Below are 17,156 nucleotides of genomic sequence, written 5' to 3' on the forward strand. Positions count from 1 at the left end.
AAGTTTTTGAATACAAAATGAAAGCCATAATTGAATCGAATCATTACATTATTGTGCGGACATTGCATAGAGGTTAAATGTATCACATACAACAATTAAAAATCACATTAAATGTTTTGAATTACGAAGTTCGATAATTGGATTCCGCATGAATAAAAAGATATTCAATGAACACAACTAATCAATATTTGCGATTCACCTCAAATGCAATGAAATCGACCCTTCTTTGAAGCGAATCATCATCACTTGGGGGAAAAAAATGGATCTTATGCAATAACATCAATAAAAAATTATAATGGACTGACCAACTGTGATGAACTGACACAAGCCACAGAAAAAGTTAAATCGCATCAAAAAGAAATCATCCGGTCAATTTGAAGGGAAAGAACTAATGAAACTATAGGAAGTAATCAAAGAAAAACAGCCACAAATGGCATATCCCACACAATTCGTGTTCCATCAAGATAATACAAGGCCTCACAAAAATTTGGTAAAACGTGGAAGTTATACGATCTCAGTCGGGAAGTGATGTCTCATCCTCCATATAGCCCTAATCTCAGTTACTGATGGGAATTTATTAACATTATGCAGAAGCACAGTTTTTAAACTAATTTCAGAGGAATCAATGAAAACAAGAACCATTCTGTTGGGTTATGTTCATTACAAAGCGTTTTTGTAAGAGAAGAAACGACATTACAAAACATTAAGCCATTTTCTTCAGAAAAATAGTCTTTAAATTCAGAATGATGATTACGATAAATACATATCTTTGTATCCTTTTGAAGAAGATTCCATCCTTTCAGCCGAGAAGCAAGCATTTCAGACTGTTTTTGAGATAACTAAATCTGGTATGAGATCATTAAGATTTTCTTAAGTCAGTAAATGCGGCTCAGATGAACTGATTTGTTCAAACGTTGTATCACCAGAATCTGTTTCTTTTTCTTCGTTACATCCATTAGACTCTGAGCTCTCTTCCTCTAATATCACATGTTCTGGAGGCTTTGATATGGCCAATTCTTCGCAATGTAGAACTGGTCTCATTGCAGATTGCAAGTTGGGGTACACCACTGTATGTTTTGGTTTTGACGTAATCCTTTTAATATTTGTTAAGCAGAAGTAACAGTCAGAAGAGTGTTCTTTGGGTTCCCTCCAAATCATAGGGATAGTAAATGGCATGTAGCGTGTACCATTTTTCCATGCAGTGAAATGCCTAGAACACTATAAACAACAGATAGGTGGGGCGCAGGCCCTTATTTGATCTCCGATTTTACACCCAAAATAAAGTTCATAACAGTTTTTTACTAATGGAGTAAGGTTTTGCTTTAAGCGTCACTTCACCACAAACATAACAAAATTGTAAGTATGATTTAAACAAACTCTAGACATTTTGTAACTAGCGACTAATTATAAGAAATAAAGTTGTAAATATGTAATACACAATAATTCAGGCACACAAAGCATTCACAATAACGTGTTTACTGGTTCACTACTATCTCACAACTGGCAACCCTTCTGCTACACCAGTTCACGTTTATAAATGTCTATACACGTCTGAACCTGCACAACAGTAGCAACGCTACCCTTTGAATTAGCTCATTTGGTTCCATCATATTTACAATGCTTGAGGAGCTTTTATTTGACAATGGACAAATAGACGAAAAAACGTTTTAAAATATTTACAAAAATTAAAATACCAAAAAAACCGTGGGTGATGTAGAAATTCCAAATGCATATTTGAAAACAGTATAAAAAACTGCATAAGTAGACATATTGGTTGGTACTCTTGAGACAAAAATCTTGTTGACTAGCGTTATAAATTAATTTTGAATGGTAAAACTTTCACTATTGATGGTCGACTTGAAATCGCATTCGATTCAGTTTTTTGCTAAGAACCAGACTTGTATGAGCGCGGAATCATGAAGTTGCTAAAAGATGGCAAAAGATTATCAGACAAAATGAAAAAAAACTGGTTAAATTGCATTTTTTGCATTAAAAAATTGAATTTTAATGCAATTTTAATTGAATTTTACATTTCAAAACCAAAATTATTTTCTTGCCAAACCAATAATATTATTTTAACATAAGTTCGTTCAGTTTCACCAAAGACCGAAACCGAAAGTTTCACCATAGGTTATAAAATAAAGAATATATATTTTTTTTTAAATGCGAGTTTTTTATTTCCTTTAAGAATGCACAGTAATCTTAACATTTTAATATTATTCAAAACACATTAAACAAATTTTTTTAATAAATATGTAATATATAGCATAAAAAATAGATTATCCGCGCGTAAAATTCGGTCCAAAATATGGTATTATGTAAGGAATATATTCAAATGTTTAACTGTTTACCATATTAACTTGAATTGTGTTCAGCAATATTTATTAGTAGTAATTCCTTATAAAATACAGCATTTGCGTGATTTTTTTTCTTAATAACACAATTACTTTTAAACGACCAACAAGTTTAATTTACTATAACGTAGACAGGTTTTTTTTTACAAAAAGGTTATATTACATTCGACATAGACATTTGGTCTGGGGTGTCGGTCCTGTGGTGAGAGTAAATACACATATATGCGGGAATTTAATGGACGGTCTAGCGAGTTTGATTTAGATACGGGGACTTAGACTGCGTTTGTGATGTACATACATGAATAAAACACAAGCTGAACTGAATGAATTGTAGCTGAGCGGTTGTGTAATACATAAAATAAAACTCCCACTAAAACGTTCGCCCCACAATTCCCAACACAGTTGTAATTTAGTCTAAACACAAACGTTTTTACCCAATATAGGTATACCTACACTAATTGTGTCTCTTGAATTATAGCCTCCAGAGGGTGCGGCCATATTAAAACCAGTACATTGAGAGTGAGAGAGAGAACAACACACCACCTGTACGCGAAGAAATTAATGATTATCAATTGTCTCTCTATTAGTTACTACGAGCACCACCAACTACTCGCCACCCTCCGACAAATCGTACGGTTCATCCCTTAGTGTCGCAATGCTGGCGGTCTGTATTAGTAAATGAAATATGTTTCATTTTCAGTATATAAACTTGTATAAGTAAATAAAGAACTGTGGTAAAAATATATCGATTACTCAAAACAATAAAAATATAAATAAATCCTCGCATTTGGTTCATATCGATTTTTATAAGAAAGTTAATAACATGATATTTATTTAGAATGAATTATGACGAATAAAATGTGGATATAATTCCTTGGAAAATTGAATTACGTAAAAGTTATTTCTACTGTTTAAATTATAAATTTCATTACAAATTATTTTCATGGAAACTACAACCATTATATGCTTCCACTGTTATTAAATTAAATAAAGTATTGCTATCGCTCTGAAAAAAAACCTTTCGAATTATATAAATTTTCTGACTTAAGGGAATATTGCTTCATGAAAGCAAGTAAGGAAAAAATGTTTAAAAAATGTGTGTGCATGTGTACGCGCGAATAACCATCTATTTGGCTTAATATTTTAGGAATGCGTTGACATACAAACCAGATATTTGGTAGGATGACAACACACACACATATATATTAGTCAAGGGTTTCTATTAATTTTTTGAATAAAATCGTACAGAGATCGGGATAATATGGTGCTAGGAGGTTTTATATCTGGATACGAATAACGGAAAGATAAATGTTTTCAACATTTTAATAACCTTTTTATTACAACAATGTTTTTTTTCGAAAATCCTGTCTCATACAATAGTTTACATGAACGGATTCCAATCAATATTGGTTTTAACTAATTTGGTTGCGATTTAATAATTATTTTTTAAACTATATTTAGTAATATTTCATTTTTACAAACTTGAAATTTAGTAGTAAAGTTTCTACATTGCAGCAGATTGGGTATATTAATAATTTTTTGGTAAAAAAAAACGCAATGTTATAAAAAAATGGGTTGGGGGTATCGTTATCTCAAAAAAATTTAGGGCAAATTTTTTTTAATTTATTTATTTATTGCTTCTTTGATAAAGTATTATTTACGACATAGATAACAAAAAAACATTCTCTCTCCAAAATATATTATATGAATTTCAATCAAACCTGTTTTACTAATTCTATCGTAATTTTAATAGATAATTATAAGTAGAAAAAAAGATTTTTGGATTTTAAACGTCTAATTTGATTAATATTTCAAAAGAAATGGAAAAGTTAAGAAATTAATTATTGCTCATATGTAAAATATTTTTAAAACAAAAACTATAAATTTGCTATATGACTTCTATATACGATAAATTGATGTTAATAAACGATTAATTAAAACTAAATTTGATGGTGTATGGAAATTATCCCACAAGGTTTGGAAAGTTACGCTACACATTGCCTCGTTTTTAAATTACAATCTCAAAACAGTTTATTAGTCACTTATTGTAATTTCATACACACTTTTTTGGCTCTGGATTCGTGAGTTTTAAAAATGATGATAAATAAAACATAAACACATGCATTCAAATCAGAATAATCGTAAATATAATTAGTACTATAATATAAATAACACAACAAAACAGAGTAGTCATTAAACGACTCATAAAAAGAGTGTTTATGATGAAAATTATTATTATATAAAAATATATAATTAATTTATTTGAAAATTCTCCGACATTTGTTAAAAGAAATATAATATTTGCTTTTTATTTTATCGACCTGCTTATATTTTATTTTGAATTTATGTATTCATTTTATTGGCATACTGCTGATTTTGGTCTACAACCATTCTTAGACAGCTTCAAGAATTTTTTTACCCTACATTATATTTAAACAGACAAAACCTTTAATACAATAACGAAAATTAAAAACTTATCTTTCATAATAGAAATAATTTTACATTTGTTTGATAATTTCCATTAGTTATAAATTGAAACCAGATAGCAAAAGAAGGATGTAAACTTAAAAGAGTATGTATACCTACAGAGTGTAAGTATTGAAACATGTTTGTTTTTTTCTTTAATTGATGAATTAATTCACCATAGAAATTGTACATAGGAATATTAAATGGGAATTTGTAGCGAATGAATATTACCATGCCAGAATTTAAGGATCTAATTATAATAATTATTTTTTAATTTTACTTCTATTTTGACGTCTTTTGAGGGAATCCTTTAAAATTTCTTGTTTTAGTTAAAAAACACGTATGACTTCAAACAAAATATATTTTATAGAAAAACTAAAAATTAATAATTATGATCAATTAAACAATAACAAATAGATAACGAATACATTAACAAATAGATTATCAGTGGGGATATATATTATATTTATATTTAATTTATTTGATTATTTATCAGATGTGAAATTTATATTTTTTTATTAAGTGATGCATATTACCAAAGGGTTGTTAAAAGGCAATTAATTTTAATTATTTCATATAAACTATAATATTCTGCTGATTTAATTGTTTAAATGAGTTTTATACGCATTTTATAATTGTATATTTTTTCATAACATAATAAAATACATTTTAAATTAAATTATGTATACTTACAAACACAATCTATTATTACAATATGTTCAATTACAAACTAAAGCATGCAGAATGTTTTTTTATGTTAGTTGTTAGTTGCTTTAATAAAGACGTTACAGAATGAAAGCATTATTACCCCTAATTAGGAAATACAATCGAAATAATTAAAATTAGAATCTTAAAGTAAGAATTTATTAAAATCTTTCAGGTAAGTCCAAAACACTGTATCTTTTCTGGTTTATAAGAACCTTTCATTTGCTATCGCCAAAATATTTAGGGCCAAATGATATGGATGTCTTTGTATTATATCTTAGAGAACTCTTTTAATTTTTTGCTTTATTGTATTAAGCTGAATACAGATGTATATAAATGCATTTTATAATCACATTCTTTTATAAGCTGTACTTAGATATTTTGTTCCAACAAGAAAACTCTTTTTTATCCTTAAAATTACCAAACAGTTTTCATATACAATAATATCAAAGTGATGCATCAAAACTGAAGAAGAAAGGAATTTATTTTATACGAAAATTTAACTTAAAAATAACGACAATAATATATTACTAATTGAGCAGAAGTAGATAAATCGTGTTATGATCAACAAAATTTACAGCTATTAAATTTAATCATTTGTGCAACAGCATCAGTAAAAAAAATGAAAAAGATAACAAAAACTTTTATTTTTCACCAATGAAGTTTATTTCTCGGAAAGTTTTATAAATTTAATTAATTTTATTTTTTTTGAGATGTAATTATATTCACGCATAATTTTTAAAATAGAATAGCTTGTACGAGTATATGATAATACAGTACTGGATTTAAATATGTTTTTACACCATGATAATAACAGAATTAATCCCGAAATTTTTATATATTATTGTATACATTAATATTTCGTAAGAGTACAATATGATTATTAGCAAATAGTTAAAAGCAGATTTTAAAGAAGTTAATGCTTACTTAAGTCATTCTAAAAAAGTGTTAAATCTAATTCCTATTTTTTTTTTTCTTTTATTGTAACTCCTATAAACGTTTTTGAAATAATGTAATATAACAGATCAATATTTATCTTCATGACATTTCTAAATATTAATTTCTATGGTAATCATTTATCACTCACTTATGGTACTCATTTATCACTAATATCCTTCCTCAAACAGAAATTAAATTTTACAATTTATTATAACTATGTAAAGAAAAGTAATTAAAAATAAAAAATGTAAATGAATGCATGTAAACAAGTAAATCTAAGTGATAAGAAATTTTTCCAAAGCTACAACTACCCTGTCTGGAATTGTCACTATGTGAAATTGCTACAAAAGAAATGTAGTATATCTTATAAATTACCAACTTATCGACCGAAAGTACAATCCATACTTTCTTTTTTATATGGTTTACACTTCAATTTTATGTTAATAATAAAAAATCAATAAAATTAAAAGATTACAACCTTATTAAATAATCAAGTTATAAATAATCTAAGTTTTATTTAAATTATTACATTTTTAATATCTTTTAACATCAAAAAAAAAACTTTATAACTATCTGTGTATTAAACAGAAAAAAAAACGATTTATCTATTTTGATAGCATACGAAAATATTAAATGAATAGTGTTTGAACTAATATGTTATGCAGCGCTGAAATTAGTTTCCTTCTCAAGAGATTATTTAAGGAAAAAACGTTCTTTTTATTTTCTAGATCTTCTTGTGATATATATATATATACAGTCATTTAATGCAAAGCAACAATATAGAATAATATAGGAGAGAATATAATATTCTAGAGAGAATATAAAGTACGAACATTGTATGCAAATATTCTTTAAAAATTATGCATTAAAAAAATTAAATATGTAAATTTATGTAAAATTTTTAAAAAAATTCACTAATCATCTGTTAATATTCTTAAACGTTAAAGAAATGTCGTATCAAGAATTTAAATAATGAAAAAGAAAAAAGCAACAGAAAAAATTTTAATTTGCATTCAAATTAAAATCCTACTAATTAGTACTCGTTATTCTTTTCTTTTTCTTGTCTTTTTCTTTGTACAGCAATATTTTTTTCTTTATTTTTATCAATAAGCCTTTTTAAACATATTTACTTTTGAGTAAGTACGGCAGTAAATCTTTTGACATATTTCAGGATTTTCTTGACAACGTGTTTAATTGAATATAGACTATAAAAAATATTATAATAATTAATGAATTCTTGATTTACTCCAACTAAAAGAATGAGTAATCTCAAAACTAATTCACTGTTAGAAATGAAATTCACAAAATCTACATACTAACGATTGTTTATCTATTTCGAATAATAAAAATTGCAAAAAAATTACTATTAGCAATAATTTCCCGCGTAGCTTTGATCACACGCAGACATCAGAGTGGTTTGTTCTTGACCTATCATTCAAAGACGCTGAACAAACACGTCTGAAGTTTAAGCAAAAAAAACCGTGTAAATGTATTAAAATGTATAATGGTGTTTTTGTTTTTTTTATTGCAAATAACAAAAAAAAAATTAAAAAATATATTTATTAACTTAATCTGTTTAGATAATTACGTAGATTAGACAGTTAGGATGTGCGGAAACTTCCATAAATAAAAATAAACACGGTAAATACAATGCAACCTTCAGAAAATAAACTTTCTTGCAAAAGTACAATTACCAAACAAACATGATTACAAACGAATGTACATACTAAACTGTTCCGAAAGTATAATTTCGATTATTAGACAAATAGTAACCCCGATATTTTATAACTACCAAAAAAAAAAAAAAAATGATTACAATTAAAAAACTAAATCATCATGAAATATAAAAAGACAAATTAAAAATCATTCTTCAAGTCAATTCTGAATAAAATGTCTTTCGAATTAAAAAAAAAAAAACCTCTAGCAATAACATAGTTGATGCCAGCAAGATGGATTAAAAGAACGGAAGACTACAATTGTGATTCAATGTGATGCAATAAAATTAAAAAAAAAAACAAAGTAATTTTAAAATAGATACGGTCAGTTCATAATTAAAATTCAACATTTTTTTCTTTAACATTTTGTCATTTTTAACTTTATTGTCTCCTGTTTGCAGTCTTTGTGTGGTATTTATTCTGTAAACTGTATACTTACTATGTAGCCCAATTTTTCATATTTTAAATCACACTTTATCCAATAATAAAATAAGATATCTAAGCGTATATATTTTTTTCTGATTATTAATTTTTATAAAATAAAAAAAATATTACTCACATGATCCATACAGGGATTGAAAGATGATAATACCATTAGCGTACCTGAAAAATAAAATAAAATGATAATTATGGTATTAATTATAAAAAGTAAATAAAATACAATTTATAACAGTATACAAAAATATATCAATATATTGGTAGAAATGGAGTTAAAATAGATGAAATTAAAATTAATAATTGGAAACGATGACAGGATAATTTTATTTTATAGTCATAAGGGGAAAGTCCAGTTTATCTTTAGCAGAGTTATTTTCATTCAGTTAACATATTCTTAGCCAAAACTTATAGAAAATTTGCTTTCCATCCAGTCATTAGCAATTATCTAAAAATAGTTTGGCAATTAATTTATAAATAAAGTCAAATAAATGATTATAGCTTAATTTAAAATAATAATATTGCACTACTGCGAGTAATGAAAGAAAGTCGACGATTTTCAATGTTAACGGTTGAAAAACTAAAATTAATTATAATAAACTTCCAACAGAAAAAAATGATAATTTTCAAGAATTACTTACCATAAAAAAAAAACAATTACCGAACGGGCCAAAATCAGAATCAGGTTACTTTCCTGATTTCTTAAAAAGTTAGTTTTTCAACACCCTTTTTGTCAAAAAATTGAGTCAATTAATATAATTAATTAATTAATACTTGCCCTAAGAAATAATCTAAAAGAGAAATATCAATCTAGTTAAGGTAAAGCAAAAATTTCGTTTCCCAAAAATTTGAAATATTGTAAAATGTTTCATTCTCTTAATTATGTGTGAAAAAATTGTATGAGATTTACAATACTTTTAATCCCTGAAAATAAGTAGATTTTTAAAATAAGAAGATCCATTAAATGTTTACTAGTAAATTCAAAATATTTTCTTGAAAAGCTTAGGCATTTCCTGTATACATCTAAACTTTTTTCCTCAATAGATTGTTTTAAGAATTAAAACAAATTGACTATGACGTGAAAGAATTATTCCATTATTTTTATGTAATGTTGAAATCTGGAAAGCGGTTGATATATTTTTTCTTAAAAGTTTTATAGGTAAATTTTTATTGTACAAGGTCTGTTCAGAAAATAATCAAATTTTATTTATTTTTTTATCTTTATTATTAATTTTACAGATTCTTTGTCCTTAACCCCTGCAAAGTATTGAATACTATTCACACACTTTTCGCAGCGGTGTTTCCACATCGCAAAGTAGCCCTGGATAGCTTGATAACTTGAAAGGATCTTTAAGGTTCCTTGATAAATTTGCTTTGATGCTATCAGTACTTTCAAAACGGCGTCCTTTCATTACTGATTTTAATTTCGTAAATAACAAAATATCGCAAGGAGCCAGGTCTGGCGAGTAAGGAGGCTAAGAAAGGACAGCCAGCTGATTTGGCACAAAACTGACAAATTGAAAAGCTGAGCATAAAAAATGCAGATCACTTTGACATCGGATAGAGACTGACGTGCTTTCTTGAGAAGTGGAGATCCTTTGCCATTCCATTGTGATGATTAAATCTTTTATCTCGATTTCGTAGCAGTAAATCCAGCTTTCTTCTCCCATTATGAATCTTTGCATGAATGTTTCATCGTCACTGGCTTGTTCAAGAAGTTGCCGACAAACGTCAATCGTCGTTCTTTCTGCTGATCGGTCATTAAACGAGAAACAAACTTTGCTGCAACTCGATGTATGTTCGGTTTTTCAGTCACAATGTCATGGCGTGATCCAGTTGAAATGCTAATATCTTCTGCAATTTCTCTGACAATCGATCGGCGATTTGCCTGAACCAGATCGTTGATTTTCTGAACGTGGGTGTCACCAGTTGAAATCGAAAGCCTTCTGGTCGAGGGTCGTCTTTGATTGTCTGACAACCGCTTTTAAATCGTGAAAACTATTCGTAACATTGCGTACAACCCAGTGTATCATTTCCGTAAGCATGATTCAAAAGTTGAAACTTTTCTGTGAAAGTTTATCCCAGTTTCACCCAATATTTTACGTTTTATCGTTGCTCCCGAAAATCGCACATTACAAAAATTACCACTAATAATTAAACATGTTGCACTCAAATTACAATAATACGAAAACTAAACGAGATATCAAAAATCCAAGAAGATGTGGTTACAGAGAGTTATGCGGAACACAATGGTACCAACCGCACGTGACTAAATATCTCCATTGGTGCGTAATTAAAAGTTTTCGGTTATTTTCTGAACAGACCTCGTATAATAATAAATTGATCAATTTTATTTACTCGTATTTAATGTAGTAAATATGCACTTACCTATTTTGTTATTATTATTTGTTTTCTTTGATAATAAATTAAATTTTTTATTTATTTTACACGTTCAAATTTCCACTCAAGATAGGAAGTCATAAAAATGGAATTTAAATTTGGAAGAATTTGAAAGAAAGAATTATCTCCAATGAAAGAAAATAATAGTTTTATCAACAAAATTCTATTTTTATTAACATTATTTTTTAAATTATTTTATTATTAACTGTGTACATAATAATAATCAGAAAATATAAAAAATAAAATAATCCAGGCTAGGAAACTCCATTTATAAAAATGAAATGATTAATAAATAATATTTACAAACAAAAAGCGGAAGAAGAAAACCATACGATTTCTGATGGGGGAATATTCTTGCGCCAGGAAGGAAATGACCGTAACTTCGTGTACGAGTTTCATATACTACCATTTCCCCTACCGAGCGGAAATAGCATTTATAATACACTGTTTCCTTCAGAAAGAAGTAATTATTGGTTACTTCGCATTATCTATCATAGCCTTTATTATGACTGCGATATACCTAATTCATCTGATTTGAAAAACTGCTTAGAAAGACAACCCTTTCTGAGAGTAATAATGTCTGTTATTAATAATCTGATAATCTCAGATGGTAAAGACTACTATTCATTTTAGAGATAAATATCATCTAAATTTAAGTTAGCTTTGCAGTCTGATCAGGGTCAGTAAAAATACAACGATATACACAACTTTACTCCTTTATTCCTTAAAGTTTTTTTAATCTCTTGAATTTTTCACTTATTAAAAAATTAAGATACTGAAATCTTAAGAAAATTAACCAAAATGGAATCAAATTGCCCAGAATCTAAAAAAATATACCAGAAGTTTATTTTTATGGGAATAGTTAAGCTTTCAAGATGGTGCAACAAAACGTGGTAACGATATAAGCTATATAACCTTTGCACTGTGTTACAAGGTATAATTAGCAGATCTACATATACGCACAAAATTTATGTCCAAATGTTATTATTGGCTTGGCTTGGTTTTTTATTAGCCTATTCTTCAACAAAATGAATCATAGTTTTTTTTTTTTTTTTTTTTTTTTTTTTATTAAAGCTATTAGTTAAACCTATTTTTATGATTTTTCTGGCACATATTTATTCAACCAGTTTTTATAACAGTTATTAAACAATTTTTAAGTTAATTTAAAACACTTCTGTATTATTTTCATGATTATTTCTAATAAATATTTTGTTGAACTTAAGAAAATTTCATGAATAATAGTATTTCAGATCGTTTGTTGAATTGTAATCCATATATTACCTTCGTAGGATGCATTACAACGTTATACATATTAAAAATTCATTTACAGGGATTTCTGCTCAATATATTTCAAACTCAACTATAAAATGGCATCTTCTAACTTCCGAAATTCTCTCTTCTTAATACTGAAATCACCATTATCATTACAAACAAATACAACAGTCAGAAACATTAACCTACTCTAGCTGGTTTAAAGAAAAACGGTGGAATTGGATTACTTCCGTTAACTAGTTGCCCTATTAAATTCGTAGCGTAGCCACATTACGTCATCGCGAGGTGTAAACTGAACTTTTTCTCAAACTTCCACATCCATTTCTCCTATTAAAGTAACCCAAGATTGCTTCGTTTTCCACATCATAAATAGGAACCCACGACAAAAATCAAAAACTGCATACTTATAATAACAGATTTAATTATGCACATATGTTTAGTCACTTGGAACAGTGATTATCATAACGAATAGGTAATTTTGAGTTCTATTTCTGGCAAGAGTCTGGAAAGTATATTTTGCCTTTTATACCATAAAATTGAGTGATAACATGTTCTACTAGATTCTTTAGGATCACTTATCAGACTCAACACAAATTTCAGAGTAATTAGAAAAATTACTCTTTTTATTCCAGAAAATTATTTTTTCTTATTCAAAATATTTCGTTTAATATTATTTTAAATAATTTTTACTATGTTTTAAAATAAAAAAAAGTAACAAACGTTAATATTCCCATTTAATAAACTTTTAAATAAGTCTTAAAGTAGTTACACCATTTACAAAAAATAAAAAATAAAATAAAAGTAAACAAAATTATTAGATTATAAATTTAAGAAAATAAACAAGTTTTACGGAGATAAAATTTTTCTGTTACAATTAGAAACCCGGAAAAATAGAATTATATAGAATATAGAATTATATACAATATTATGTAGAATTTTCAGTTTATGCATTTCTGATTTAATTTATTAATTATTATTCTCTGATGTTGGTTTTTCAAAAGGTAATAATATCAATATTAACAGTAATTATTATTAAAAGTTATAAAATCGTGAAATATTTTTTATCATATTATCAATTCAAAAAATGGATAAAAACGCTAACAGAAGGAGGAGTTATTTGTATATTAATTTTTTAATGAAAGTACACTAAATCTAATATTAATATAATGAAAAGCATTAATATAATGAAATTCTGATAATATGAAATATTAAAACTATTATTAATTACATGATAATTTTACTGTATTTAAAAAAATTAATTATGGATAATAATTTCTTCACGTAAGTTTACTAAGCATTGGTAGAACAACATTTAGAAACAAAATTGTTAATTATCCTTGTACTTAATATTATATATCTTGATATACAATATATGAATCAATAAATGTGTATTGAATTCATTATAAAACAAAAATCAAATAGATTATTTTGAATTCAGTAGCTGAAGAAGAAAAGCAGATTTGTACAATCTCTTTGACAGATTTTATAACAAAATCATATTAAACTAGAGCTTAGTAACAAAGCTTATAACAGTTGAGTTAAAATAACAACAATGAGTATTACGGATTTTTAATAATAAAACATTTTAAAACAAAAATGTACTGCAGCTGAAGAGAAAATCCTTTTATATTTACTTTTTAATTAAGTTTTCTTTTGAATTAAGCATTAATAATACCATAAGTTTGAAGTTTGTATTAAGGTTGCATAGTTACGCGCGTGCGCGTAACTAGTATCAGAGTTCGCTTCGCTTGCCCTTCCCGTCTAGCCAGGTGGCGGAGCTCCCTTGACCACCGCTGTGTTTGTTGTCCTCTTGGTTGGAAGAATAATACACATAAATAACAAACTCTAAAAAGGACTCTTTCCTCAACATATCCCTCGTTCTTGACATAAAAACTCTGATACGCTCCTGCTGTAGACAAACATATCCCTTTTCGTTCCCCTTTCCCTAAATTTCCAATAGAATATCCTATATCTCGGGAAAGGATCAAGATAGAAAGCTGAAAATCGGATATGTTATAAAACGCATAGTCTGTATTTTTACGTAGAAAAATAAAATCATTAACGGTATTAACCAAAGGTAAAAGTTTACAAATTCACCTCCAAACGGGCTTGGGCCACCATTTATAACTTCAAACATTCTCTGGGATAACACAAATGTATCCTGAAAATTTGAAAGCATTCAGTCGGTTGGTTCTCGCGTGATGCTGTCGCAAACGGACAGAACCACTACAAACCTTCGCATTTACCTAAACGAACAACATAGTTTTCATAACCTGTTTATCGTATGATAAGCTGAGTAGTAAATATAAATTCTATGTTCATTAATTTGATGAGCCAAATAAATTTTCAACCAAAAGCTACACATTATTTCGACAAAACTTTTTGCTACAATACTTTTTATATCTATTAGTTTATATTTTCAAAATTTTGTTTTTTGGGAAACTGTAGCTTATATATAATAATCTTATTTACCGCAACAAAAAAATTAGATTTGTTTGCTAATTGTTTATCAGTTACTATTTTTATAGATATTTAAACGGTTATCATTTTCATCCCAAAACTGATGAATTTTCATGCTTATGAGTAAGAAATCCTTCTTTCCACTGTTTACCGTTTAACTACTTTTTTTTTTTTTTTAATTTTATATCTTATATTTTATTATTTAATTTATATCGAACGTAACGTTCAGTTAAATATCTTATTTCATTATTCATTTATCGGTATATGAAGTTAAGAACTGTAGGGTTGTTGTAGCCGATCTTCTATTGTTTTCTCAAACTAGTTTTCCAACTACTGACGAGTCTGGGTTTGGGTCTGAGTGGGTGTGTGCGCGCGCCTGATTGTGTGTGTGTGTGTGTGTGTGTGTGTGTGTATGTATAGGTAAATGCAGTTAATGCTACCGGCTTGCTAAGACGGACGTAGCTGCAATGTAGTGCAATTTAAGTGTAAATGTACCGGTAAACATATAGTCTGGAACACACTCAGGTTGACCAATCATGAGACGTGTGGATAATTGAAACCCAACCACCAAAGAACTTCGGTATCCACACTCTAGCATTCAAATTCATATAAAAACAACAAATTTACAAGGACTAGAATTTTACAACTTTCGACTTCAAAAATCAACTGATTTTACGATGAGGAGTTTAACCATCATACCAACCCGGCGGGTTAGCCTATTCTTTATATATTTATATATAAAGAATCCGTGGCAGCGTCTCTGTCTTTAATTCGGAAGTACCGGGTTTGAATCCCGATCAGGCATGGCATTTTTCACACGCTTACAAATAAAAATGATTATTTAGAAATGATTAGATATGTGTGATTATGAATATATAATCACACACACACACACATATATATATATAATCACACATATTACCGCTACCAATGGATAGAGGCGGTCCATGCGCAATTGACGGGCTTTTGTCTACCAAGAAAGTAATAGTGAGATTTAATAACATAAGAACTGTACATGGTAGAAGTAATTACTTCATGAAGAAATAGAGTATATTACAAACGGCTGGTTGTGAGTATTCTAAGCCACTCCAAACTGTGTGAACATCTAATAAAGTACCGCCCACAGAAACAGATGAGAGAAATCCACAAGCTGTATATCATGTTATCTCAATCGGAGATGAATGGCTGAAAAAACTGGATATTAATTTTTAGCTATTTTGAAATTTGTAAATACGCCTTTGTGAAATTTGCTAGATTGAATGTTTAGCTTTAATGTTTTCTATTAATTATTCAATGTTAGTAATTTAGTTTAAAAATTATGTTCGTTGGCTTGGCTGAATATTAAATATCAATTATGTTGTGAATTTGATAAAAAGATGAAAAACTAATCGCTTTGTATAAAGATTTTTGAAAAAAGTGGAAAAATTCACAAAGGTAATTCAACACCGCATATTGTTATGATTCTTCCTACAGCACACAACAAAATTCCGTATTTTATATTAGTTATACCAATTATTTAACTGTCACTCATTGTTAAAATGCAGATTACCTTATTTGAAGTACTTAAAATAAACATTCGATAGTAGTTAGAAAAATATTGCTTCAAAAAAATTGTTGTGTAATTAGTAGTGAATAAAAATTCAGTTTCATGTAAAATCTTCAGCAAGCTCAAAAATTCGGAATATATGTATAAGATATTCAATAATTGGGTATGGTGTGAAGTATTGTATTTTAACACAATGCTGTTTGGAAAATTTTTGAAGTTTATAATCAGAAAATACCATGGCTTTTTAAATTTTTTCCGTATTACTCTAACACTGAAAACTAAATTTGCTTTCTAGGTTTGCGCTAAAGTAATTAAAGATTCAATTTTTTTAATTCTTATTTTTTTAGATATATAACAGAGTAACGCATCTTGACACATTCTAGACAAATTAAATTGGGTTAATTTTAAAAATTACTTTGTAAATTGTGCTTGAAGCCATTCTTTCACATTATACGAACAGCACATTTCATAATATTACATATTTTTATTTGTAACTTACAAATTGACATAGTGGTCAGAATGTTAACTTTTAAATTAGTGGGGATTTGAGTTCAACTCCCTACAAGTTTGGAGTGCTTTCCATTTATTTAATTCATCTAATCCTCCTTGCTAAATTAGGTACGTGAGTTGACGACATTTATTTTTTTATTTATAGCAACATTATAAAAATATATATTTTTAATTTACTCTAAAATTAAATTATAAATCTTTTTTTTCCAAATTAACGTGTTACATAAATTATTTCGCTACACTTGGAAAGCCAATTATAGCCGCATCACATAAATCAAGTGGTTACGGTATTTTTATGGGATTTTAGAGACAGTAAAGAAAGCTCGAGTCATCTATCAGAGAGGTTTAGTTTTA

At 27.8% G+C, this 17,156-nt stretch overlaps 1 protein-coding gene across 1 annotated transcript in view; it reads right to left on the reverse strand.

The window, feature by feature from the left end:
- Yip1d1 (Yip1 domain-containing 1) overlaps positions 1-8,755 on the reverse strand; it is a 586,067-nt gene extending 577,312 nt beyond the window's left edge. The window contains exon 1 of the mRNA XM_075369948.1: positions 8,739-8,755. The gene's annotated coding sequence lies outside the window, so the exon portion shown is untranslated. The remainder of the gene's footprint in view (positions 1-8,738) is intronic.
- Between the last annotated feature and the right edge of the window lie 8,401 nt (positions 8,756-17,156).

This window comes from Lycorma delicatula, chromosome 6 (assembly GCF_047948215.1).
Source record: "Lycorma delicatula isolate Av1 chromosome 6, ASM4794821v1, whole genome shotgun sequence".
NCBI lineage: Eukaryota > Metazoa > Arthropoda > Insecta > Hemiptera > Fulgoridae > Lycorma > Lycorma delicatula.